Below are 25,107 nucleotides of genomic sequence, written 5' to 3' on the forward strand. Positions count from 1 at the left end.
CTTTACAAACCAGTAATCTGAGGAGGGCACACACTTTCTCTGTCTTGGCTCAGTCTTCATAGGACATAGGTACTGTTAAGTCTTTAGAGGGATATCAAGAGGTTAATTTAACTTTACCATATTTACTTTTACAAACCTTAAGGAACATCATCAGATAAACAACCTGTTTTTTTAGAAGAGGGTTGACAATGCAAGTGCTCAGGCATTTTGTTTTCAGCACAGTTGACCAACTATTTGTTTGTTTGTATTTTTAAGACGATCAATGAGGTTCCAAAAATCACACCTATTATCAACATCAACTGCAGTGTCCTCTCAGTATCTAAGAGCGTTATTTAAGTAGACATAAAATATGCTGGTCCAACCTCAGTAGAGCAGAACTTCAGCTTTAGTTTAAGGATTGCTAATTTTCTTAGGAAAATGAATTCATCTTTTGTTAGAAAAATGCCTGTCATAAATTATTTAATGTAGGCCTAACTCTCAGTCAAGATCTTACCACTGAGTTCAGTGAGGAACAATATAATACTTGGCACATGTTGTTTTGTTTGATATGATCTAGTTCTTTGCAATCATAATTTTTTTTTTAGCTTAAGGCATGTAAATAAATATTTTATAATCACTTTGCAACACAAACTCTGCAGCACCTACAAGTTAAACTGGGATTACATTCCAAAATGGAATAATTTAAATTTTACTGTTTTCTAGGGACTTACACATCATCTGTGACCAGCTGACAAAGGCTTTGTTTGTTATTGTTTCTAAGTGTCAGCCAAACAAACTCACCCTGGCTTCTGAAAGCCAAGCTGTGCTCTTTCCTTTTCACACATCATCACCAGTAATAAAGATTCCGAAGGCAAAATTAAACCCCACAATAATGCTGGGCCACCCCACTGTCTTTAGATTAAGCCTGCGATGGAATTACATAGATGTAATTGACTGGAACTTAAGTACATAATTCTGGTAGGGAAGAAAAGGGAGACAGACTCAGCTCACTCCATATTACCTAAATTGGTCTACAGTACTACCAGAATTAAGATAAGCCTAGATTTTAATTCTTCAACTGTTTTCTTTAGTTATTGAGACTTCTTTACTGGACTATCACTGTTAAATTTAATTGTATACAACCACATTGAATTAATTTCTGTAAGAATTTCATTTTCCAGAAGTAAAAAATGCATCCATCCATCCATATGTCCACGGTCTATAATGAGCCTGAAGACTCATTGTGAAAATTCCATTCTTTTGGGTAATTATTGTGTTAAAAGAGAAATTGACTATCAGTTTTAAGCGTTGAGTCAAAATGAGTCTAAATTATCAATTCTTGCCAAAATGTCCTCAAATAAACCAATAAAGAAAAATCACCTTTTGCAATTCAGTGATAGAAAAAAAAATGTTAATTTGCCACTTTTTTTCACATAGAAAGGGGAGGAAAAAACAAAGCTTTCTGGAACTCTATGAAAAATTGCACTATATCGGATAAAACTATTGACAACTTCAGTGCTGAACAGCACAAGCTATAGTTCACACTCCCCCCACTCCTCCTCTCCCCAAAAGAAGTGTGTGTTTAGCTGTGTAATCAACACTGTGAAGTGTGTGTGAAGAATCCAGTCCAAGACAATGGGTGAACTCCAGGTTTAAAGATAAGAAAGAACTGAGGACACAAAGCATTAGGAGACAGGAAACTATGAAGTCTTCAACACACGTGGCTTCTGCATGGCACTGGGGATGAGGGTGTGAAAGAACGTAAGGATCCCTGCAGAGTTTATATAACCTCATTTTCAAAGTCACTGAACCAATACATCTCCCATTCATCTTAACAGAGCAACACTACTGCGAGTGAACCCATAGTTCTAGGATGACTCCTGATTCCTTCCCTTCAAATATATGTCCACGATCCAGACAATACCAGCACACCCTGCCTCTCTCTCTCTCTCTCACTATCTAGGCTATTTCCACCAAAATTAGCATCTTTCTGGCCTTTAGGAAATACAAAGGCACAATGACGCTGAAGTATAACTTAAAAACGAAAAATTTTATAACGTTTTGCTAAGGTAGTTGTGTGCTTCTGTGCACATCAACAATATTTTCTTGCTGAAATTTTCAGTAGGTACACAGGGGTACTAATTAAGGAAGACAGGGAAGAAGTAGGATTACACAGAAATGTTAAATTCCAAAGGGCTGTACAAGGCAGAAGAGACTGAGACACGTTTTCCCACCTAGGCTCTTTAGGTTTGCATTTCACACCTTATTGCAGCTTCTCCTAATAAAGTATTATGTTTGTGGGCTCTCCAAAGTCATTAGGAAATATTCAGTGAACATATTACAATGTCCACTTCACAAAATGAAACACATTATAAAATGAGCCAAGTACATTTCATTCTATAATGGTGGAGGAAACATTCATCTAAACCTTTAATAATCTTCTGATACCTGTGGCTAATAAAACACAGTGAAAACAAGTTGTTAGCTTCTATCTGTTTTTAATAATGACCACTAAAAAAAAGCTTCAAGAGTTAACAATTAGAGTTATTTGAGAAAATAAGCAAAATGTAATGTGTTGAAGATGTCTGTTGGACATAATGGTTCCAGTAGCATTCACATCAGCCTCAAGTAGCAGTCACATACATGAAGTCACTGCCTCTAGATATGCAAGGCAGACATTGAAAAGACATGTCAAAAGATATTGAAAGCTTTTTATTTATCTATTTATTTATTTGGTGGACTAACTACAGTCTTCCTTAGTTCAATAAGGAACACAACCAATTTGACTTTTAGGCTGGCACCTTGGTCACAGAAGTGTCCTCTTCCTTAATATTTTAGTTGTCTGTTGACAGATGTAAAGTGTCAAAAAAGTACTTTATGCATTCTGAAAGAACAGAAAAGCACTCTCTCCACTTGTAAAATCCATATTTGGGTGGGTGTGCAAAATTTCCTATTTCTTTGGGGATTTTTGAAATGCTACCCAGTATTGAGAAGGGGGAGGGGAGGAAACTGAGGGGTGCTATTGTGCTGTTTCTTTGGGGAGGGGGGTGGACGTTAGTGAGTTCCTACAGGCATACAAGCTGTTGCCTCACAGCAGAGTGACCTGAGAGAGGCAGCAGTTCCCAGCCCCTGCTGAGTTCCTCTGGAGCAGGCAGCCTCACACAGCGACAAATTATCACTCTATGAATAACATCATTAAGAAAACTCAGAGGGAAAAAATAAACTGCCATTCAGAAAGCTGCTATTTGCCTACAAGAAGCGGTAGCATGGTGTACCACCTCATGACAGTTTCTGCAATCACTGAGAAAAGTTTTCTTAAAAAAAACCCAAGACGTATCTACTTAAAATTAGGATGAACTGAGGCAATATGTTCAATTTTGTCTAATATCTCAGAACGCTCTGTAAGATACTCTGTCATAGCTAAATCCAAAAGAGTACATAATAAAAGCATATACAATTGTGTTTGCTTCAGATGAAGTACTTTCATAATGCATCTGTGGACTGCATAAATGTCTCTTCCAGCTTTCAGTTATTCAGACTAATACACGATATTCCGCTACTGTTACTGAATACAGAATATAATACAATGATCCCAGTTATCATTAAAGCAACTTGCAAAATTCTTACAGAGTTAGCATCATTCAAAAAAGAATGTGAATTACGTTAATGAAACTTCAAAAACTGTAGAAATTTTTTTTAGACTTTAGCTTATAGTGCTTTCTTTATGATAACAAAGTAGTTTCATGTAGGGATTATGGTATGAAAATCTGGTGGTTTTCCAGTTTAAGATCACTTGCCTCATTGTCAATGAATACATCCGGTTTTTCTTAATGAACAATCATATATATACAGGGACTTTAGAAACTGAAGCACTGTTAATGGATGGTACAAGAGAAAAGTCAGCCCATAAAAGTTCTGGAGAACAATCTCCTTTTCAGTGTTTATTTACAAACATTTCTGTTACTGTGAACTTTATAAAGGCTACTTGAAATGAATTGGTGTTACAGGGTTATAAACTAATAGTTATGCCACCTAAAAATATTGACTGTCTGTCCTTTCCTGTTCTGGTCTGATAAAGACAGCTGGCTCCATAGCACCGTCATCCACATACCACAACCTCTGTAGCAAGAGTGAAGAATTAAAAATGAAAGGAAAAATGCTCAGAACCCTAAATAGGGTCAGATACTGGGTATGCACCAGAAAAATCTAACCATCACAGCTCATTTCCTATATGAGATGGTAACATATGACCCAGATAATTATATTCTCTCCTAAACAGACGGCAGAGGAGTGAGGTGTGTCAGAGCATTGGAACCAGCCCTTTTGAACATTATACCTTGTGACAGCCATCCCTAAATTGTGCAGCTGGCTTCAGACCCACCAGGGACTCCAGCAGAGTCAGATTCCGGTGGCAGAGTCCTGCTCTGGTAGATTATTTCTCATGTCAGTCATACCAGTTCTGTGACCTGAGTGAGAGCCCCCTGTGCAGCTACCACGCTGCTGCCCATCTGAGCTTCCCCCCACACCGCCTGGGGCAGAAGGGCTCTGCACAGCCTCCACTGGACCAGACCAGACCCTCCGCAGGAATTACTCCTGCTGAGAGGCTGAAGTTTTCACCAGACTCAGTAACAATATCGGGGCTTGACGACGCAAGGTCCTTGTGTCTATGTCAGGTGAATACATTGCTCCCTCTGTTGCTATCCTGAGAGTGTGAGGCTAGAGTGAGATAAAGATCTGTGACCCTTGCACTCAGTGGATGACCCTTCCAAAGGGCAAAATACTTTTTTTTGGCTTTTCCAAGTTTAAGCACTGCTTTGGGGATTTTCAGTCATCAGCTCTGACCAATGGGTAATAATGACTTGGAACGCACCTGAGTGGCTCAAACCCCTGGTATTAAAAAAGGCACAATATCATCAGGGATCATGACGCTACTAAAACATGTGGACAAGTGTCATTAGAGATTGGGGAGATTGTGCGCAGGAGCAGGGGTCTCTCCTTGGTCCATTAACCCTGCCAATACTCCTGCCTTGCTGTAGGCTAGGACTGGAGCTGGCTGCAGCATGAGGCATCAGGCCCTCTATTTTCCCCTGAACCATGGGCGGAGGGGTTTACACTTGCTTACCTTCTGGCCAGAAAACCACTACCAGTCCAGACAAGTGCTATTTTACCTGAGTGGTTTTATTTCCAGCCTGAAATCATTCTCCAAAGAGAAAAGCAATTAGCTCGTGGTGAGCTGTGCTGCCCTGCCACATAATGGCCTCCTACCTTTCTTACCTTACCCTTTTTCCTTACAACAAGGCTCTGTCTTCAAACCCTTTTCTCCCAGTGAGATTCTGTCCTCAAATCACTGTCTCCTCAGAGCACTCTGTGAAGCGGAGGCGACAGATGAGGACCAAGCCATCTAATTGTCTGTGCTAAAGCAGGTGAGGCACTGACATTCCCCAGGATTATGCAATGCTGATTTAACACAAGCCCCTGCCATTTGGAGACTGACTCAGATAAAACGAGTGTATCAGTAGCTCTGAAAATTCAGGTGCCAATGGGTTGGCAGCCTGAGTCACCAGGAGTGTTTTTCAGATCTCTCAGTGATAAATGATCCTTCTGGCTCCAGCATGACCAGAAAGGCTACAGCAACCTGGTCTGAATAAAGCATGGAAGCACAGCAGGGTGGAGGAACCAGATCTCCTGCAGAGATCATCTGAAATCTCACAGCCAAAGCCCTTTCAGAACTCAGAAGCCAAGGCCTCAGCCTCTGTTTTCCAGTCATCCGTAGACATCTTGAGTGACTGTAATTCAGAAATACGTGGTATACCCACAAGTAGGCCTGGCTGGCATTTTACAATCCTGAAACGTATCAGAAGCACCTTCTCTCAAAATCACATCACAAGAGACAAACCCACGGGAATCCATCACTTCTTTGGCTGAAGACCCTCCGGTCCTTCCAAAAATTCCTTCCTCCTACTTATACCACAGGAAAAAATCCAACAACTTTGAAGATATAGATACTGATCTTCAGCACCTCTTACAGTTGGATTACTGAGTATTTCTATTTTGTAAGATAAAAGAGAGAGGGAGAGAGAGAACCGGTTCTTTGAGGGCATACTTATCCTTTGTTGTCTCCTAAAACATGAGGTGAAACACATCTGCATTACTGTATTAGTTCCAGCTCTATTTATATAACGATATTGCTGGATTTTAAAACTGTAAATTTGTTGTTATGGATTGCTTCATGCAGTTTCTGTATTGCACTGGGGTAATTCTCAGTTATATTATGAAGTGGCAGGTGTGGGAATCAAGCAGAATGCGGAGCCTGTGGTAAGGGGATTGCAGCAGCAGCGTTTCAGAGGGAGCAGCAGATGCTCTGATATGCACAGGCCAGCTGTGCTGTTCAATAGAAAGGAAAGTGTGTGCAACATCCCGCCTCCCTCCAAGTCAAGAGCACCACTTAACAACCCTGGGCACATCTGTGCTCAAGGACTCTGATTGCTCCTGTCCTCACAGGGGTCAGTAAGGTCACAGGAACCGTCAAATCCATCTTGGTTCATCTTTATGTGACAACACTGCCATGTTACTATACCATATGCACAACCCATGTCTCATTTACATCTTGGTCTTTTACATGAAGTTGAATTTACCATGAAAGATCTCATATCCTGAAACAGGTAGAGCATTGCTTTGAATAGCCAACCTTAGTTTCTTGTGATGTACTAACACTTCTACAATTAGTAGTTCAATGTTCCTTGAAGTTGAGAAGGCTTCACAAAATTAAGTTGCAATAAGAAATGCATTCTTTTCTGGAGGGTAACGTAGATGTAATACTGTATCTGCTATGAGTCTAAATAAATGACAATCTTTTCATTTGAAATTTCAGAGAAATTATGCAGAAAATTAATTAATCAACCTGGAACACAGCCAGGACATGTTTAACATCCTTGCTCTTGTAAAATGTACTATAGCATATTTTTCCTATGACATGAGGAGTTGAGGACCTTGCAGAATAATGCCCATATGAATACAAAACAAAGTGTGACAATAGGACATTGTTTCATAGTTTTTTATGAAAGGAAAAAAATCCCAACAAACCTAAGTGAAAAACAACCCAAAGGTTCACCACTAGAAAGCACTGCTTGGAAGATCTTGGATTTTTTTATTTATTTATTACACTTCAATTGCATCAAAACTCAGTAAGAATTGTAAATTGATAATGTAACTAATAAAATAAAAGGGTCTTTTCAAAGAAAGAACTTCTAGCAGGAGAAAAGGGCTGTTCAGTAGCTATGTCTAATATGTTGTATGTGGTAACAAGGGAATTAAAAACAATTTTTGAAAACATGTATTATATACATCCAGTATATTGATGAAATACACCTTTCAAATATGCAGAACAAAAGGACCAACATTTGAATTCCAAGCATTTTGAAATTATAATAGATCTTCAATATAGATCTTAGATTGACCTCTAGATCTGCTCTTGGTTGGGACTTTGATGGGCTCTAGTAAAGCATACGATTAAATACATGAGTCAGTCTATACTTTAAAAAAATTAGACCATCATTTTAGTAGTATAAAATATTGCCCAACCACAGCCCCATCTACTCTCACACATTTTCTGAGTTGGTTACTACTTCATGGATTAGAAAGGTGCCATTGCACTCCCTAAACACACAGAGACTACCAGAATTCCTTATTTTGATAAGTAGAGGTCTCAAATTTGTTTGTTTTTGGGGTGTGTGGGGCGTGTGGATGGGGTTGGTTTTTGTTTTAGGAAATAAAAATTAATTCTAGAATTTGTTCTTAAACATGAGAAGTTTCACTGAATGAGTCATATTCTGGAAATGAACATTTAAACAGCTAGCATGTTCCTGCAGGAGCAGGAGATTATTTTGGGTTTTTTAATATGAAGGAAGCCAGCCATTTTCTCCACTTTCTTCTTTCTTTTTCCTTTTGAGATCTTCATACCTATATTGCAGAATTTCAAGCTGAACAGCAAAAATGAGTTCATCTCCCAACATTCAGTTGAGCTTCAGTTCTGAACTGCGAAAATGGACTACTGATAACCTGTTTCCTCTTCGGGACTTATGAAAATTAATGATTACATTAGTGACTTTGGCAAATTCCAACAATGAACACTGGAAAAAGCCAACGAGAAAATCAGGATTTCTGTCTTCAAGATAAGGCCTTGATAGCATGAAGCGAATGAGGCACAGGTTCACTCAGTAAACAATAAAAAGAAAAAAAAATGAAATGTTGCTCATTAGAAAGCCCATTCTAACCATCATACAAAATGAGCCAAGACTCCTTTGGAAAAAGTACTATGCACTCCTGTAATTGAAGTCTAAATCATAATGCATCTATATGAGAGGGCTGAAAGCAAAATGCCCTGGTTGTGATGTTTCCTAACATTTGAGCTCTTGATTTCAAAACCTCTCCAGTATTTTTAAGTGTTTGCCATTTGGTATATGGCTGCTTACTTGCTTACAGCCTTGTTAAAAGGCAAGATACTAGTTTGACGTCATGATCCCTGATTTTGGTTCCTTCTTGTCCTGGATGACTAAATAAGGTTTCTCAAACTTCACAACTGAAAGCTGTGGTTATTTTTGAAATCTGTTCTGCTCTTACACAGACAAGCTGTTAGTGCAACCAACAATTATATACATTCCCCATCATTGCAAGATCATGTAAGATTATACAATACAAAATGGATTATTAAGAGAGCCAAAATTAGTATACTAATGATTCAATTTGACAGTTTCATTAAGTATAATGTGGATAAAACTGATAGAGAACTCTTTTTAAATTACTCCTGCCATGTTCTGAACAAGACCACTCAAACACCCTAGAATACACTAGCTTATGTTCTTTTGTAATACATCTATCATAATGGTGCATATGTAAGCAGCCACATATTTTTCCTTTTATACCAAATGTTCAGGACAGTATTTTGATCTAATTATATTTCATCTAATTATAGTTCATCATGGCTGAAATATCAGATTTAATGGTATGTCACAGATTAACAGAAAAATTTGATTTCTACACTGTTAATTAGAATGTACATTTACATGATTATGGTAAGTTATATATGAATTACAAAATTAATACTTAATGTTTAAAAAAACACTTTCACCTGTGTCTAAGAAGATCTGTAGACAAATGAAATATTTCAGGAATACGTTTAGGTATTTAAAGTCAACTAATGGGTTTCTTGGGGAACTACGCTCTACTATAGACATTATAAAAGTAAAAAAATAGTTTATAAGAAATTAAGTCATTCGTGTATAACAAGCTCAAACATAAACATGGAACATGCCAAGGATTCACTTACTAATTAACTCCCTCGTCTTTCTCTCCTGTTGCACATGCACTGACCCTGAGGCTGAGATCTCCCCCATCCTGTGATGACTGAAGTAGAACCAGGAGTGTCTGGATGTGCACAGGACAAACAACCTGCTTCTAGGCTCCTGTGGTGCAGAACCACGTGTCACATCACACCATCATTTTTCAGGTGTGCAACAACTAGCAAGGACTCCACAACTAAAGAAAAGGGATATTTTCAGGATTTCCTAGGACAGACAAGCAAGTGACCAAGGCCATTCCAATCCAGAAAAAAAGATACTCATAACTATATGGAAACAGACTATTCTGGCCTGCTTCAGATCCCTAGCAGATGAGTTTATGGTATCTAGTCAGTTGAAAATGTTTTGCTGCTGGTGGCTGGAAAGACAAGTTACTCTGTGGTGTAGGGTTAGGTGATGCGCTGCTCTGAATTCAAGTCTGCCCTCAGTATCTGGCCAGGAGAAGATTTTTTTGCCTCAAATTTCTGTGCTGGAAAAAGTATCTGGAACCCTACTTTAAATGCAGCTAGTATACACTTTCCATACCAGAAAGAGTATGTTGACAACGTAACGGTGACCGTCACTTTGCAGGCTGCAGTCAGTCATAGGGGCAGTGGCATATGACACTATGAACTGCGCAGCAACGTGTAAAATACTGAAGAGCTCCAGCATTCATCTGTAGGGACAAGCAGGGATTTCATTCCTTCCCAGTGACATAACCGTCAGCACTGTTTGCAGACTCAGTGCAGGAAGCAACAAAGTCCAGCAATTATTACAGTGGGTGAGGAAGACCAGCAAAGGATGTTATGCCTTTTTTTTATTTATTTTAATGTATGGCAGGTTAAGCATCTGTGGTAAAATGGCAGCCCACTGTCATGTGGGAATGCCACAGTGTGTAGCTGATGATGAGAAACACCTCCCTTGGTGGAATGGTTTGGTTTTGGATCATTTTGGAGCACTTTAATACATCAAAAGCAATTTCCTGTCTTTTCCTCTTTCTTGGTATTTTTCCTTCACAAACTCAAGTACCAACTTACTATGCAAACCTATTTACTGCCGTGATTTTAGCAGGAATATCAGTTACTTGTGTACAATTGTAGAAGAGTTATAAATACGCAAAGGAAATTACAGTCGTAAGTTTTGTAAAGCAAGGAAGGACTCAGCTGGACCTTTGGCCATCATGGCCATTTCTGAGTTTAAGACCTCCGAGTTACAACCAAGTATAAATGACTTCAAAAGAATGAGAAACATATTAACTTTCCTAGTCCTTTTATTTCCCTTTTCTTTTTTCTGCTGGTTTTTTTTTTTCTTAAAAAAGAACAAAGAAATACAGAATATCTCCTCTTTATATTCAATGTCAATAGAAAGAAAAAGTCTCTTCCATCAAGCTGATATTCTTTTATTTTTTCTTCTATTGCACTGGACTACTGTGAATTTCTCCAGGGAAAGACTCAAGGAAAAGCAAGATGAAAACTTAATACAGTAAAAAAAAAAATAAAATTGGGAGGCATCTGGTTTGGGTCTTAATAGTATAAAATCGGAGTCCTTTAAATAGTACCAGTTCAAACACACTATCGGTATGGGAAAGCTTGGCATTATATTACACTTGCAGAAACTCTTGCTCATAGAAAAACAGGCTACAGGTGGAAAATATGTAAATAAGACTTTTCATGCAGTGACTGAACCACGTATCAAAGCATGGATAGGACTAATTAGCTACTAAGGCAGCTGTTGAAAGTTTGTCCTACCTGGGAATCTCAAAGGGATGTCTACACTGCAGTCCTGCTGGGAGCACAGCTCATGTCACACCGGTTCACGCTCGGGACAGCCGCCACCACAGAGCGCCTGCTGTCTCCCCGTGTTTTCACCCAAGGTGGGACCTGTCTCAGATCACAGATGCTGGATGCACTGGGCAGAGAGAAGCCTGTCATCAAAGGTGGCTGTAATCACCGGTATGGGGCATATTAGAGTCTCGAGCTGGATGTACTAGTTGGTTGTATAAGAAAACTCCCTCCTGGTTATGCCACAGGTTCTCTTGAGAAAGTAGTGAAAACTATGCAGCTATCACTAGCAGACTGCAAATCTGATTTCTGTTCGTATGCCTCTCTTTTAACCCAGCCTCGAAATGTGCTTCAAAAATTGTGCCTACTCTGCTCCCACCTATGGGTGCAACTAGCCACACAGGCCCATTTTGAACCAAAAGACTCAACTGCCTGTTCCTTTGACACCCTGCCCTTTTGCCAGCTCCTCCCAGCATCCTCAGAGCATTTCCACCCTTTTCCTTGACCACACATGTTAACATTTATGCCACAGAGAAGGGTCTCCAACGTGGGTCTTCCCCACCACAATCACAACTGTTTCTCTGCAGACACAGGACAGCCTCCTGCCCAAGCCATGGCTGCAGTGGTCGCCCTGCTGCTCTGTGGAGCCAGGCAGAGGGATGGGAGCACACCCTGGGCATCTGAGGGTTGAGATGCTAAGCAAACACATACAAACTAGCAGGTCTGAGAAGAACAGAGCAAGTAAGAAATTATGTGGATGGGATGTTGTTGGAAAACGGCTGCTGTCTACATATGGATGCACTTTTTTGCTGTTGGCCTTAAGAACAGTGAGCACAGTCATGGCTTACGGCTCAGTACATGTTTTTTCTCATATGCCGTTTTAAATCAGACAACAGGGCTCCACATGAAGGTGCTTGGGGACACACTTCTGTATTATGAATATGAACATTCCTGCAGTTATACACATACACACCCCCATACTTCACTTTTCAATGTAGTCAAACTTAAAACCTTACTCCAGGATCAGATTCTTCAAAAAACTTTTAAGGAAGCCTATGCATCTTGCCCTAGACTTCACCTTTGCCTATACATGGAACTACTGTTACTGATTCTGCAGAAGGTATGATAGGTTAAATCTTTAGATCTCAATGGCCTCCAAAAGCAAGGAAAAGGTTCTATGTTTAGCACCAGCAATGCTCTGATCATGGGAATATGCTCCTCTTACCATGCTGGGAATGGGATATGCAGCATTTTCTTTTTTTACCCTCCCTGCAAAAAGCAAATACTGTGAAGCACCCAACTTTAGTAGGAATGATAAACAGTTAATTCTCTTATGTTAGGTACAAATACCTGAAAAGCCCTTAGGCTGGATATGATAGTTTATTTTTTCTGCCCTACATTTTCCTTTAAAATATTTGTTAAAGTTCCTGTTGTGAAAGAATATCCTGAAACGCAGGTTCCTTACTTTGGAAATCGTTATAATTTGGTATAATTATGGCATAATGTCCAATAAAATGAATTTGTTCCAGTCATCGGTCACATATTCTGCTGGTAGGTGTGTGAGCTAAGAGATGAGACAGTTTTAGAAAGTAGTGTCTGTCTTACCAGAAACAAGCCTGTGGTTTCAATCATACTAAAAAATTACAGGAGCTGTTACCCATTTCTAGTACAGACATCTCCCTCCTACTAGCAGAACAGTGAACTTTTTTACTATTTCAACACTTTCAGTCCCATTAAATATATTATGACTCCTTATAAATTATTTGGAATAGCACATTTCAAAAAAATAAAATGCACCAATGTACAAAAGGGAGGAAAATAAATTAAATAGCTCAGCCAGATGAAAAACTAATTTGCTCAAATGTACATTCTACAGGAATGTACAAAGTGATGAGTTTTAATGGTAAAAGTCTAAAATATGTCATTCAGATTTATACAATGGAAATACTTAAAGGTATAATTTTTAAAACTAGTATTAAATATTAAAGTAGCAGTAGCTGAACATCTTTCCAAAACTCAGTCCATGTTGAAATATAACACATGCCTGTGCATGAATTGGTTTTTATATATATATATATGTAAAGAAAGGAAAAGACTGAAATATGTGACTAAGCATTTAATCTCATGTAAGGATGCTCACGCTGGCAGAGTCCATGGACACGCCACTATGAAAAACACAGATGTGATAATTTTCTGAACATGATAAATTAAAAACGGTGAAGAACACCTTGTGCAGGTGCAGTCTGGAGAAAGCCCCAGATTTTCCCCCGTTCTAATACTGCTTTGAATATCGTGACAGGATTTGGTAATCTGTAGAGCAATTAAACTAAAATGCAAAGCTTATGGGGAAATAAAAAAAAAAGAAAAAGAAGAGGTCCTGGAATATGGCAGAGAACAGTTGTAATGGTTTCTGTAAATTTTTTTTGAATGTATTTTATTAATTATTCCCTACTTATTTCTCTGAAATTAATGCAATGAAGAAGATTAATTTTTAAGGAATAATACCTTAGCTCATATAGTATTTTGCCATAGATGTAGTAGTTTTTGGATGTAGTTTTGGAAAATTCAGTGATTATACTAGGGTATGAAAGCCATTCAGAGATTATACTGAAAGTCATGTCATGATTTTATGGATTTCTATTCCCAGGAAAATTATTTGAATGACGGAATACTGATTATTTTTGGAATCTCCCCTTATTTAAATTATGTCATATTTTTTCAGAAAGTCTCCTACAGCACAGAAGTTCTTTCTCAATTAACTGGAAAAAAATATGGGGTGGCGTAGTTTTGCAGCAGGGTTCAGGCAGTTAGAAATAGAGCCAGAATTCTTGCACATCACAAAGGCAAATTCAGACCCAGTGCAGACACAAAGAGCTTTGAATATGACTATTCACACCTAAAATTAGACTATGTCAAGTAGTAAAATCCAAGTGCCAATCACTCTCTCTGAAAAAAAGACAAAATTTTAACTCTGTTTTAAGTTTTCTTTGTCATGGTCACAGCTAGAGACTTACATATCCCCCCCCCCCCCTCCCCATTTGCTGCTTTTATTTAAAAATCAAAGATAGCACCTTCAGAGAAGCACGAAAGAACTGCCAGTGCCAGGTTCCAATAAAAAATAAAACGTAATGACACAGATTCTAAGGTCAGGAGGAAACAATGATAATTTACCCTTTTTCAAAACACAGGACACAGAAATCCGTGAGTTAATATTTGCAGTAAATTATTTTTACTAAGTTTACATTTTTGCACAATGACAGCTTTAATTTTGTCTCACTATATGGACTTTTAGTAGGATTCTTCCAAGGTTATCCGGTGATGTTTTAAAGGGACAATGTGAGAGGTAGGTAACAAAAGCAAAAAGATTTCTCAGTTTGAAACATGCTGTGTATTACACAATGTCATTTGACTGCCTGTCTGAGATCCAGACTCTCCCATGTTCTGTAAGCAATCCACAGGGCAGCAGCATTCTTCTTCAATCAAAAGCTGAAAATGTGCATTAGGACATCCTTCATGCCAAATACAGAGGACAAGAGTTCTCTCTCCTTTGAATGCTCAGTATATTTCAAATAATTACAAGAATATATATATAGAACTATATTTATTTATAAGTTTAGAAAAAAATCTTGCACTACATACCTTCCGAAAAGCTGGAGTTCAGTCAAATAGCACTAGAATGACCAAATACATATTAAGAAAGGTTTCTTTGGGTGATAGTCTTGGATTTAACTTTCCCAGTTTTTCAGTCCTGGAAGTTTCAGTTTCCACAGGCATTAAAAATATTCAGGTCTTTTGTTTTTTAATGATTGACATGATTGTGGAATTTTCTGTAAAGTTAAAAAAGAGGAACTGTTTTCCTTGCACTTTCCAGGTACCTACAGCAATAGCCCCTTCTTGGAAATTTCCGTTCACAGGGACATTTTCAGAAACTTATAACCCCTTCAAAACTGAGTGTTGACTCCTCACAGTTATTAAATGTAAGTTACAAAATAACTATGGTATCAAACAGTTACTAAACATAACTAAACCATAACCACCCCAACGATGGTATTTTTATGGCAGGTGTCACCAAGCAGTGCTATTACATACAGAGTTCTTGTCCTCTGTGTGCGTACAAGTGTTCAGCTTTGGCTGTGCCAGGCTCTGTGCAAAGGCAGTCATTTTTCCAGCAGCTTTGCATCAGTAACTACAGAGTTTGTTAACTGCAGGGTCACTTTTTATTGCAAAGCTGCCACATAAGAACTAGGCAGGAGCTTTAGGCTGTGTCTCCCCGAGACAGTGCTGAGTGGTTTTTTGCCCAGGAGAGACATATATGTATTCACGAATGAGTTACATGTGGAATAGATCTAGATTATCTGCCATTCACTTCTTTTCTGCTAGGGAAGCAACCACAAGGCTCCAAATAGTTGTAACTCTTCACAAGCACCAGTCACGTCAATGGGCATTCTCCCTGTCTGCTTACATGCGGAAGAGCTGTATGCTTCATACCCAGCAACATGTTATATACAATTTGAGGGGACTTAATTAAAAAAGGTAGTCAGGACCCGTTAAGACTTATAATGAAATCTTTAGAGTGACAATGCAAAATAATTGTGCAGAAATCCCAAGACCTCCACATAAATGAACTTAGTTGATAATATTAATAGAACAGTGGTATAATCTCATTAATATTTGCAAATTTCTATTACAGGGATAGCATGAACATGTTAAGTAGTCGCGGTTTTCCATTATGATTGGAACAAACACCAGTTTATTAATTTTTTATCTAATTTTGAAAAAGGTGAAAGTGTGATGTTACTGAGAATGATATATAATAATAGATTATTTTTGCATATATGTTATTTTCTTCCTGTGGCATTGAAATTCTGTGTCAAACTCTGGGAGAGGAAAGGATAAGAAAGCATAGGTCATTCTTCATATAAGTGAAGAACTGACATGGATCACTTAACATAATGAAAGCAAGTAACACAGTATTTCAATATTGAAGACCTGAATTTGTTGGATAACAATCACAATTGCAGCTCACAAACGAGGGGCAACTCTATGTCTATTTCCCAAGAGGAACAGAAAGACAACAAAATGCCATTTTGATCCTTTTCTGCAGCAACAGCAGATATCCCCAAATGAGAAAATGGGCAACTAATCAAGCACAACAGTTTGACAGGAGGACTCTGCCCTCCTAAGTACCCCAACCAGAACTCTCAAAAGAAGTATCTAAACATCAAAAGACACAGGGATTCCTTGATACACCTTTACATCTATAAAACTGCATGCTTATAGACATTAACAGAACAATTTCTACACTGAACTAATGGATTATTTCTGAAATTGTACAATCTTAATTTTCCTTCTGTTTTGTTTTGAAAATAATAAAAAGCATTATCATTACCTTCTTATTTTCATTATTTGGAGCACTATGTACCAAAAGACTCCCATGGAAAATCAGAACCATTATCTACCTCAACTAACAACCAAAAAAAGTCACCCAGTTCCTAAGGAGGCAATGATTTTAGACCAGGACAAGGATAAAATAAACCCTCTGAAGCAAACGCTGCCCTCCTTCTACTCAAAGACCAGAACTGGTGTATTATGCATCACACATCTAGCACAAAAGCAACCATTCAGTCCCAGAAAGAATAGCTTGCAGATGTCACTGCCAGGCACAGTTTGCTGTCAATCTAAAAATAAGACACATGATCTTAGAAAGAGCCGAAGAAGCATTCTAGAAACTCTTCGCTAACTAGCAAAAGGGCTGGATACACGCCGAAGTTAATACGCCTTTTGCAACACAGGGTAGATAAGCAGTTGTTAAACCTTCTTCCTAGAATCTGCAGGAGCACTCAGAAAAGATTGTGACTTATCTGGGAAGCCAAAGAATCTCTTTTTCTCACAGTCCAGGTACATGGCATGCTGCGAGATTTCACTGTAGCTCTGCCATCCTAGGCTTTTTACTTCATTCTGCTTCTGAAAGCACCAACAGTGAAACACATCTGTTTTGGCATTCTTCATTAGACACGATAGGAAAAAAAAAAAAAGAGGTTGGAACCACAGCCTCATCACCTATCATGGAAGATGTCACTCTGCCTCATCAGGGTGTGCAGTGCGAATGGATCTGGACTCACAGTTCCTTGGAGGGAAGATGAATACGTTCGGTGGCAGCTGGTAGAACAAGGAATATATTGAGCTCATCCTTCCTTTCCCTCTGGCTCAAAAAGACCTCCTCCCAAAGGAGAACAGCTCCAGTCAAGCTCAGTAAGAAGATGTGCTGTGAGATGGGAAATGTTTCCAGCTTTTCAAGATTTAATTTAAAGACAGAGAGGGTTAGATCTACCAAGCCTCTAAGGCTGTAAGCAAGAGAGGGTTCAAATACACCAGAAAGGTACACTAGCTCAAGGCCTTGCTAAAACCTGTCTCTGGGTAGCCTTTATTCCTAACGATCCAGCAAAACAGATGGCTAACGAGCTGCAGTCCCTGCCTGGAAACAGTGGGGTTTATTTTGTGCCCAAAAGTTGGTCCCATTCCATGGCTGGATGCCCACTGCAATCTGTGGTTTGGAAAGAGTCTGAGGGCGAGGGCAGGGTCAGACCAGAAGAGGTAGCTCATAGAGGACCAGAGAAGGAGTCCAATGGGTTGGACTGGACAAGCAAGGATCATCCAATTCAATTTTGCAATGGAAGGGGCCACAGCAGAAGAAGCTGTAAAATACAGGCTGGGGGGCATGAGAATCCATGTGTGATGAGAATCAGTAGCACTGGGAGAAGCAACAAATACTTGATAAGCTACATATGAAATACTTACATAAATCTTTCTAAAGCAAGAGGTGGCAGTCTTGTTTTTTCTTTATATACGTGTAAGGGAATGGATTAAGGAATGCCATTGTTTGGAAAAATAGACCTACATCGTTCACCTTGCCTAATTCCTAATTTCTATAAAGGGATCCTTTCCTATATAGGTTTCAAAATAATCCAACATATCTGAATCGGCAGTCAACTGCAAAACCAAAAATGCAGAACAGTTAATTCAGATACAAATATTAACAATTACAGTAACACAGAACTCATACAGTTAGCAATCTACGGGTCAGATACTCAGATAATGAAAACTAAAGTAACTGCCAGTATCTATAAATTTAGAGATTCTTACCTTGCATTTTTATAAATTTCTGTCTGCATATCAGTGTGCTATTAACTGAACGAGCTTAAAATTCTGTGTGCAGTCTTAAAGATAATTTTTGAAGAGAGTGGCCTTCTGAGGATAGTTATTTAAAATTCAGAACGCTGCCCAGAATATCAGAGTAAGTTCAGCATTAGTGTAATTTTTCAACCTGACCCCAGAGGCCTACAAACTAAAATGCCAGCAGATTAAAATGCCTTTTAAGAACCATACTGCACTAAGCGTTTGTATGACAGAGTTATACTTTGAGTTATAAGCGGGCAGTAACACTTCTGAGGTGGCAGCTGACACAGTTGGGCTAGAAGAATTTTGCTGTAGCGTGTGCCAAACAGTTGCAGGACCACGCTAACAGAGGGGTCTGCATTACTGTAACAGCAGCTTCAAGGTTAGTCTGGGGGGGTCAGCGTCAGGCCTGCTGCCTGCTGAGAGCAGTCAAGAGGAAGGTACAATTTTGGCCAGAGTAACATGTGCTTTTTCGTAGTTTATAGGAAGCTATTGGCACCAGTATCACACTGTCACCAAATCTGTCATGATCTTTCTCCCTGGATGTCTCAACCTAACATTTGTTCAAAGTACCTCTATAATGTAGGCAGAAATATTTAATAGACACTTACAGTTATTGCCACAGTGACGATGTTTTGGTATCAAGGCAGTCTGCGAAGAGATTTGCAGAGCTAGGACATAATTTTTGAGCTTTTTCCAAGAAATAGGCTGGATCAAAAAGCTCCATCTTTTAAAGAAAGAAACCTGAAGAGATCTCACATGCATAATTTTCCAAGCATAAAGAATTTTAGGAAACTCGGTGACTTCAATAGGAAAGCAAAGTGACTTCTATATCACTCCATCTTCCAAACTAAAACTAAGCTCAAAATCCTGGTATGCTTCATTAAGTTTCAATTTTCTACAGAAACCTTCACGTCTTTGTTGGTCAAGGCAAAGAGCTCCTACTGAACAATGAAACTGATATTTAATTATTGTCTATTTATCAGATTCAGATCCAGGTTTTTTCCTACATTGAGTCCATTGGGTTCATTATGTACGTACTTATGCAATAGTTAAATCAGACTCCTTGAAACTCCCCTGAGAAATATCCTAAAAGCATCACTTAGTGGAAGAAACGGCTAAAAGATTTAGGTTTCTTCTTTCCCCCAATTTGAAACCATCAAAGGTTTTTAATCAATGCAGCTTGCTGGACCTCTAACCAAAAACACCGTCCATAGAAGGCACCGGGACCTCACGACCTTCGCCCTGAGATTTGATCTTACCCCACACCGGGCATTTGGAGGCAATTATTTTACCATTGGTGGGAAAGTATTATCTCTCTGCTAGGTAACTTCCCCCAAGGGCACTTGTAAGTATGCAACCCATGAAGCACAAAACTGGTACTGAAAGATTACAGTGAGAAGCAGAATCTCTCCTAGGTAACATTTTTATTTACCCACACCCAGATTAATTTTCAGTATTTTTGAAGCTGTGCTATCCTGCATCAGTGAAAGAACCATAAAACATTGCAACAGCTCACCAGTATAAGATGAAGAAAGGGTAGAGAAGATGACTTGTAGGTGTTGCAAAAGATGTAACAGTGACGCTAAATACCAAGAATTAAAAACCTGTGATAAGGACCACTATCAATTAATGTATTTTTCCTCCACAACTAAAGGAAATACTGTTTTTGTTATGCAATTACTCTACTGCCATACAATTACTTATTACAATTTTATCCAACTATGCTGTGTAAGCATAATTTTCAGTTAACTAAGAATGTCTTTATTTTAAAACCTAAAGGGGTTTGATTTCTGAGACCACACCCTTTTGGTGTGTAACCATTTTTTTCTGACACACAGAATAGTGAATATTCGACCAAATAAGGATTTTTGTCTCAATTTGCCTTCTCTGGCAAAAGTAGCAATGCATCTTTGAGGAGTGCTTGTACCCTCACTTTTATAAACCAGATTTTTCAATAATTTACACACTTCTGACAACAAATGCACTATAAATAGATAACAGTTTTCCTATAACAGTGATTTCTGGATAAATTGACCCCAGCATTCAATCAGAAACGTAACTATAATGAAAAGTATGTGGAAAAGTAGCTAACATTTCCTAAAATATTATACCATGTTAAAAGCTTCTGCTACTTTCAGAACATTATTACATATGCCACAGTTAATGACTGCTTACAAACAAATACTAAGCCCCTTTTTCACTATTTGTGAAAACATCATGCTGTGTTGTAGTAACACCACTTAAATCAGTGGAGTTCTTTCCCAACGAGAAAAGTGAATAAACAATGTGTATTTGGAGTCATACTGACCTAAATAATACTAAGACTACCTTTATGCTAGTGAATTAAATAGTGCTATGGCATGAATCCATGCCCTGGACCTATTTTTTTTTCTGAAACAAAATCTCACAGCAGTCCCTGACGCTCTTTTGATCTTGGCTGCTTGATCAGCTGTTTTCTGAGGGTTTCCTGGGCACAGCTAGGGCACTAGCCCAGTCTGGGGACCATTCCCAAGAGGCAGGCTAGCTGCAGCCTGTGCTCAGGAGGCTAAGGGAGCTTAACCATATGGAAGTGGCCATGCTTAGCTGGCCTCCAGGCTAGAGGGAGGCCATGCATCATTCAGTTTATACATAAAAAATATAGGTAGGGAGCAGAAATAATAGCAGCTGTAAATAGAGAGAAGGAAAAAAACCCCAAAACAACATACATTCCCAATTAATATATCATTATTACTAGAATAAAAGAGACAAACCCTGACAAATCTGTTCTCTTGTGTCCCTGGGGGATAAACAGAAGTGAGCGGCCAGCTTCTGTCTACCACCATGCTGGGGATTTACACTGTATCTCCATGCTGTGCTTTCCATATTGACCCAGCGCACTTGTGCTGATATACATCCCAGTCTAGAGGCAAGCTGTCTCATCCATAAGCGCTGCTTACTGATACATGTCAAGTCACATAAAGAACACATTCTCAACTTAAATTCCTGAAACAGTAGACTAAGTAAATTAGATTTCTTTCCAGCTGCCCACTGTCTTTTAAACCTACACCCTGAGCCTAAACACATTAGATGACATTTTCCTCTTAAAGTCGTTAAAGAGACACACCTGACTTCCCACTTACTATTTTCTTTAGTTATGGCAAAAAGACACTTCCCTTCTGCTTTCTTTCTGTTCTCACCTTCAGTCTGCCTCAAAGCACGAGCTGTATTCAGGAATAAAATAATTAGAACCTTCCACTAAGTAAGTGCCTTTCCAGGAAAGCACCTGGTTACCTTTCCAAAACTTCCACTTCAACCATCAGACTAAAAATTTCATCTACCCAACAGTGTGCACTCTAGAACTGGGCAAGAAGTATTCCCCACATCAGGAAAAATGTTTGGAGCTTTTGAAATTCTTTTTGGAAGTTGTAAAAGGAAGTTATGAATCTAAAAATTTAGAAATAAAAACATTTTTATTAGAGACAAATCAAGAGTCTTGTGTCAATATTTTGGGGACATTTTTTTCATTTTTTTCCCCGTATTTTTACTAAAAATCACCCTGTAGATAAAAAAAAAAAAGAAAAATATACCTTTTGACAGAAGTATGATTACAACACACAGAAAATGTATGAAAATACATTTTTTTCTACAGACAGCTTTGGTTTCAAGGAACTTACATGTCTGAAGAACATAAATTTCAAAGACATTTCAACCAGCTTCAAGTTTTTCATTAGAGCTGGCTGAAATATCTTCAAAGACAAAATTTTTGTAATAAAAATTTTGATCCATTCTGAAGTGACACAAAAAATAAGGATTCTTTTACTGCAGAATATTTTCAAGGTGAGAAATAATAAAAAGGCATTAATTGGATATATTTACCTTGTGTAAAAGAGAAAATTATTTGAAACTTTAAAAATATTGTTATGCCTTTTTCTGTTTTTTCCCCCTCTTCTTCTCACTGAAATTCTTCCCTGCTTCCCCAAAAAGGAAAGCAGGAAAGAAAAGAAAAATGACATACATATCTTTAAGAAACTTATATCTTACTTGGTTCTGAGGCAAAGAAACCAAAATTTTCTAGTTTGCGCTTTGTTTACATAAGAAGCAAGATGACAAATCTGAATGACAGATAAATCTTTTTCGATCCATTTTTGTTAAAGAAAATAATTTCTGTTCAGGGATAATGCTGGTAAGTAAAGCTTCTGTCAGGAAATTCATCCTTTGTTGTTTCTTGTTATTAAATTGTGTAAGGTGGAGGTATACACAAATGTCTCTAAAGTATTTGCACCATAGACAGCCTCTTTGCCAGCCACCAGGAGAGAAGGAAAGGTACTTACAACACAGTAGGTTCAATATATAAGGGAGGAAAGAGCTGTTGATTCGTGTCCACCTGAATCTACCCCACTAGCAGCCAGGGAACAGTTCCTCAAAGAACTGCTGGGAAAGCTGCCACAGAAATGAAACACATTTTTAGGTAGATCTGAATGCCGGATTGGGTTTCCATTTTCTGCAGTTGCACAATTCAACTTTCTGAAGCTTGGGTTTTTTGACTCTACCTGAAGGAAATTAATTTCATTCTTAGGTCAAAAACCACTGAATACAGGATACTGGAAGAGGGGCAACCAATGTCAGTTGTAACCAGAATTGTTTGGTACATGCAAACTGAGAACTTCTAATTCTAGAATGACTTTTCACTAATTCTCCTCAAAGCTTTTCGACCTCTGAGTGAAAACTCTGTAGCTGGTAAAAAAGTTACCAGTCATCTTTTCATTTTTTAAATTATTTACCAAAAAGATTATAATAGATTATTTTAGCCAGATTGTGCATCACCATTCAGGAATGTTATTTTCCACCAGAAGACAAATAAAGGCATGTGGTCTGACTATACTGATAGACTCTACACTGATAGACTGTTTTCCTACTGCAAATCTGATTCACTGATTAATTGGAGATTAATCCTTTTACAAGAGGCAGGAATGTGAAATTATAAATAGGAAGGGTTTTCTGCCACCTCTGCCATTATTTATACTTACACAGCAGTTACAAAGACGAGGACATGCAGCAGCAAATTAAAATAATTTCCCCCAAATCCTACTTCTGATATCATGCCAAAGTTAGCTCCACTCAAACCAATCAACTGCCTTTTCAGCATCAAAAGCTGATATTAAAAAATGGTATATCTATTTCCTGTATTAAATACAGTGCTGCATTAAATACACCTCTGCTCTACTGTCATCTTCTGTTCTTCTGTATTCCTGAAGCTCCACATTACACTGTCTGATAAACTTTCCTGGTTTTTCAAGGTAAGAGTGTAGTTGCTTTTTCAAGTCTTAACAGGAAGATCTTAACTGTGATTGCAGATGACACTACCCTGTTGGCAAAATATCTTTCAGATTCATGTTTTTCAGGACATAACGTAACATTGGCTTCAGACACTGAACTGATGATTCACTTTGCTTTCTCCTTTTTCAGGTTTCGGTTACTTTTTTGTTTTGTTTGTTTGTTTGTTTGTTTGTTGGCAGTGCTGGCTATTATTTATAGCCTTGGGTTTAAAACATTCTGCAGGCGAACCACTGGACGCTGCTCTTTTACCTTCAGGAAACAGTTTAACCACTCAGCTATTTATTGTGCTGTCATATCTTCCTCTGTATCTTCATGGTCAGAAAGGAAGAACAACCAGCAAATCCCCGCTGAGGTGAGGAAACCAAATAGTAATGAAGCATAGCACTGTAGAGATTTTGATATTAGAAGAAAAAGATTATATATATAAACACATATATACACACAGATATGTGTGTATACAAATACACACAAAATCTGCCAGGGCCATCTGGATTTCCAATGTGGGAAATAGTTATGTTCTGGCTTTTGTCTTCTTTTGAAGCTTCCATCCTATTGGTACATCAGCTTTAGTTACTTCTCCCATGGCCATAACATGTTAGGTAACTCAGCTTTTGTAATTTTATTTTTAAACTCAGTTGTATTTATTTTTATGTTTTACTGCTGCCTTAAGGATCTTTCATAAAAGAGTACATTTTTTCCTCTCTTAAAAAAAAACCAGTAAGACCAATCCCTACATATTTTTTACTTGATTTTGCCATGTCTCCACCATTTCCAACCTTGTTTCTAGGTTCACTTAGGGTTTTAGCAAACTCAGTTGTGTCTGTGTATCTGGCAAAAGTCGCACCTTCTATAACAGTATCTGGAAAGAGAAAAAAATAAAACCAAACCTGTCTGCACAGAATCCAGGAGGCAGTGTAAATCCATTTCCATTGATGTAAACTGACTTGTCTCCCATGAGATGCCAGTTTTCTAAAGCTGTCATCATAGTAGCAATGCCAGGTTGCAAAGGGAGGTTTCGATGTAGGTTGAAAGTCCGTCAGCTAGTGCAGGAAGTTTACATGCTGCTGAGCAAGCTTAAGTACCTGTTGTAGAGGACAAATCCCTTATTCATTGGCTCATTTTCCACTAAATTCTACATAGGATTAATCCACTAATACTAATATTTCCTTTACATACTTTTAAAGAAAAATAGTATAGATAAACAGATAGCTAGATTATAAATCGGTTCATGAAGTCCTTCTACCAATCATTTTTGGTATTCGCAGACATTTTTTAGCAATTTGTGCTGTAATGTAAAATCCTGTCATCCCTTGGTAGACTCTGAATACCTGTGTGCTGTAATACAGTCTAATAGTTTTATTTATGACAGTCCCTTGGAGACTCCAGCAACTGTGTGCAGTCAAGATTGTTCAAGCCATTATAATACAAGATTGTATTACAGTGATTTGAATGGATAAAAGTTCTTTCATCTCCAAAAGAGAAATGGATTGATAGACACTGTTCTGTAACATATCAGG

General features: G+C 38.3%; 1 protein-coding gene across 2 annotated transcripts in view; it reads right to left on the minus strand.

The window, feature by feature from the left end:
* Positions 1-25,107, minus strand: part of HS3ST5 (heparan sulfate-glucosamine 3-sulfotransferase 5) — a 195,791-nt gene that overhangs the window by 164,907 nt on the left and 5,777 nt on the right. The window contains exon 2 of one of the 2 annotated variants that reach the window (XM_055811305.1): positions 24,478-24,672. The exons of the other annotated variant lie outside the window; for it this stretch is intronic. The gene's annotated coding sequence lies outside the window, so the exon portion shown is untranslated. The remainder of the gene's footprint in view (positions 1-24,477; positions 24,673-25,107) is intronic. 2 annotated transcript variants of the gene reach the window in all.

Source organism: Falco peregrinus, chromosome 7 (genome assembly GCF_023634155.1).
Source record: "Falco peregrinus isolate bFalPer1 chromosome 7, bFalPer1.pri, whole genome shotgun sequence".
Lineage (NCBI taxonomy): Eukaryota > Metazoa > Chordata > Aves > Falconiformes > Falconidae > Falco > Falco peregrinus.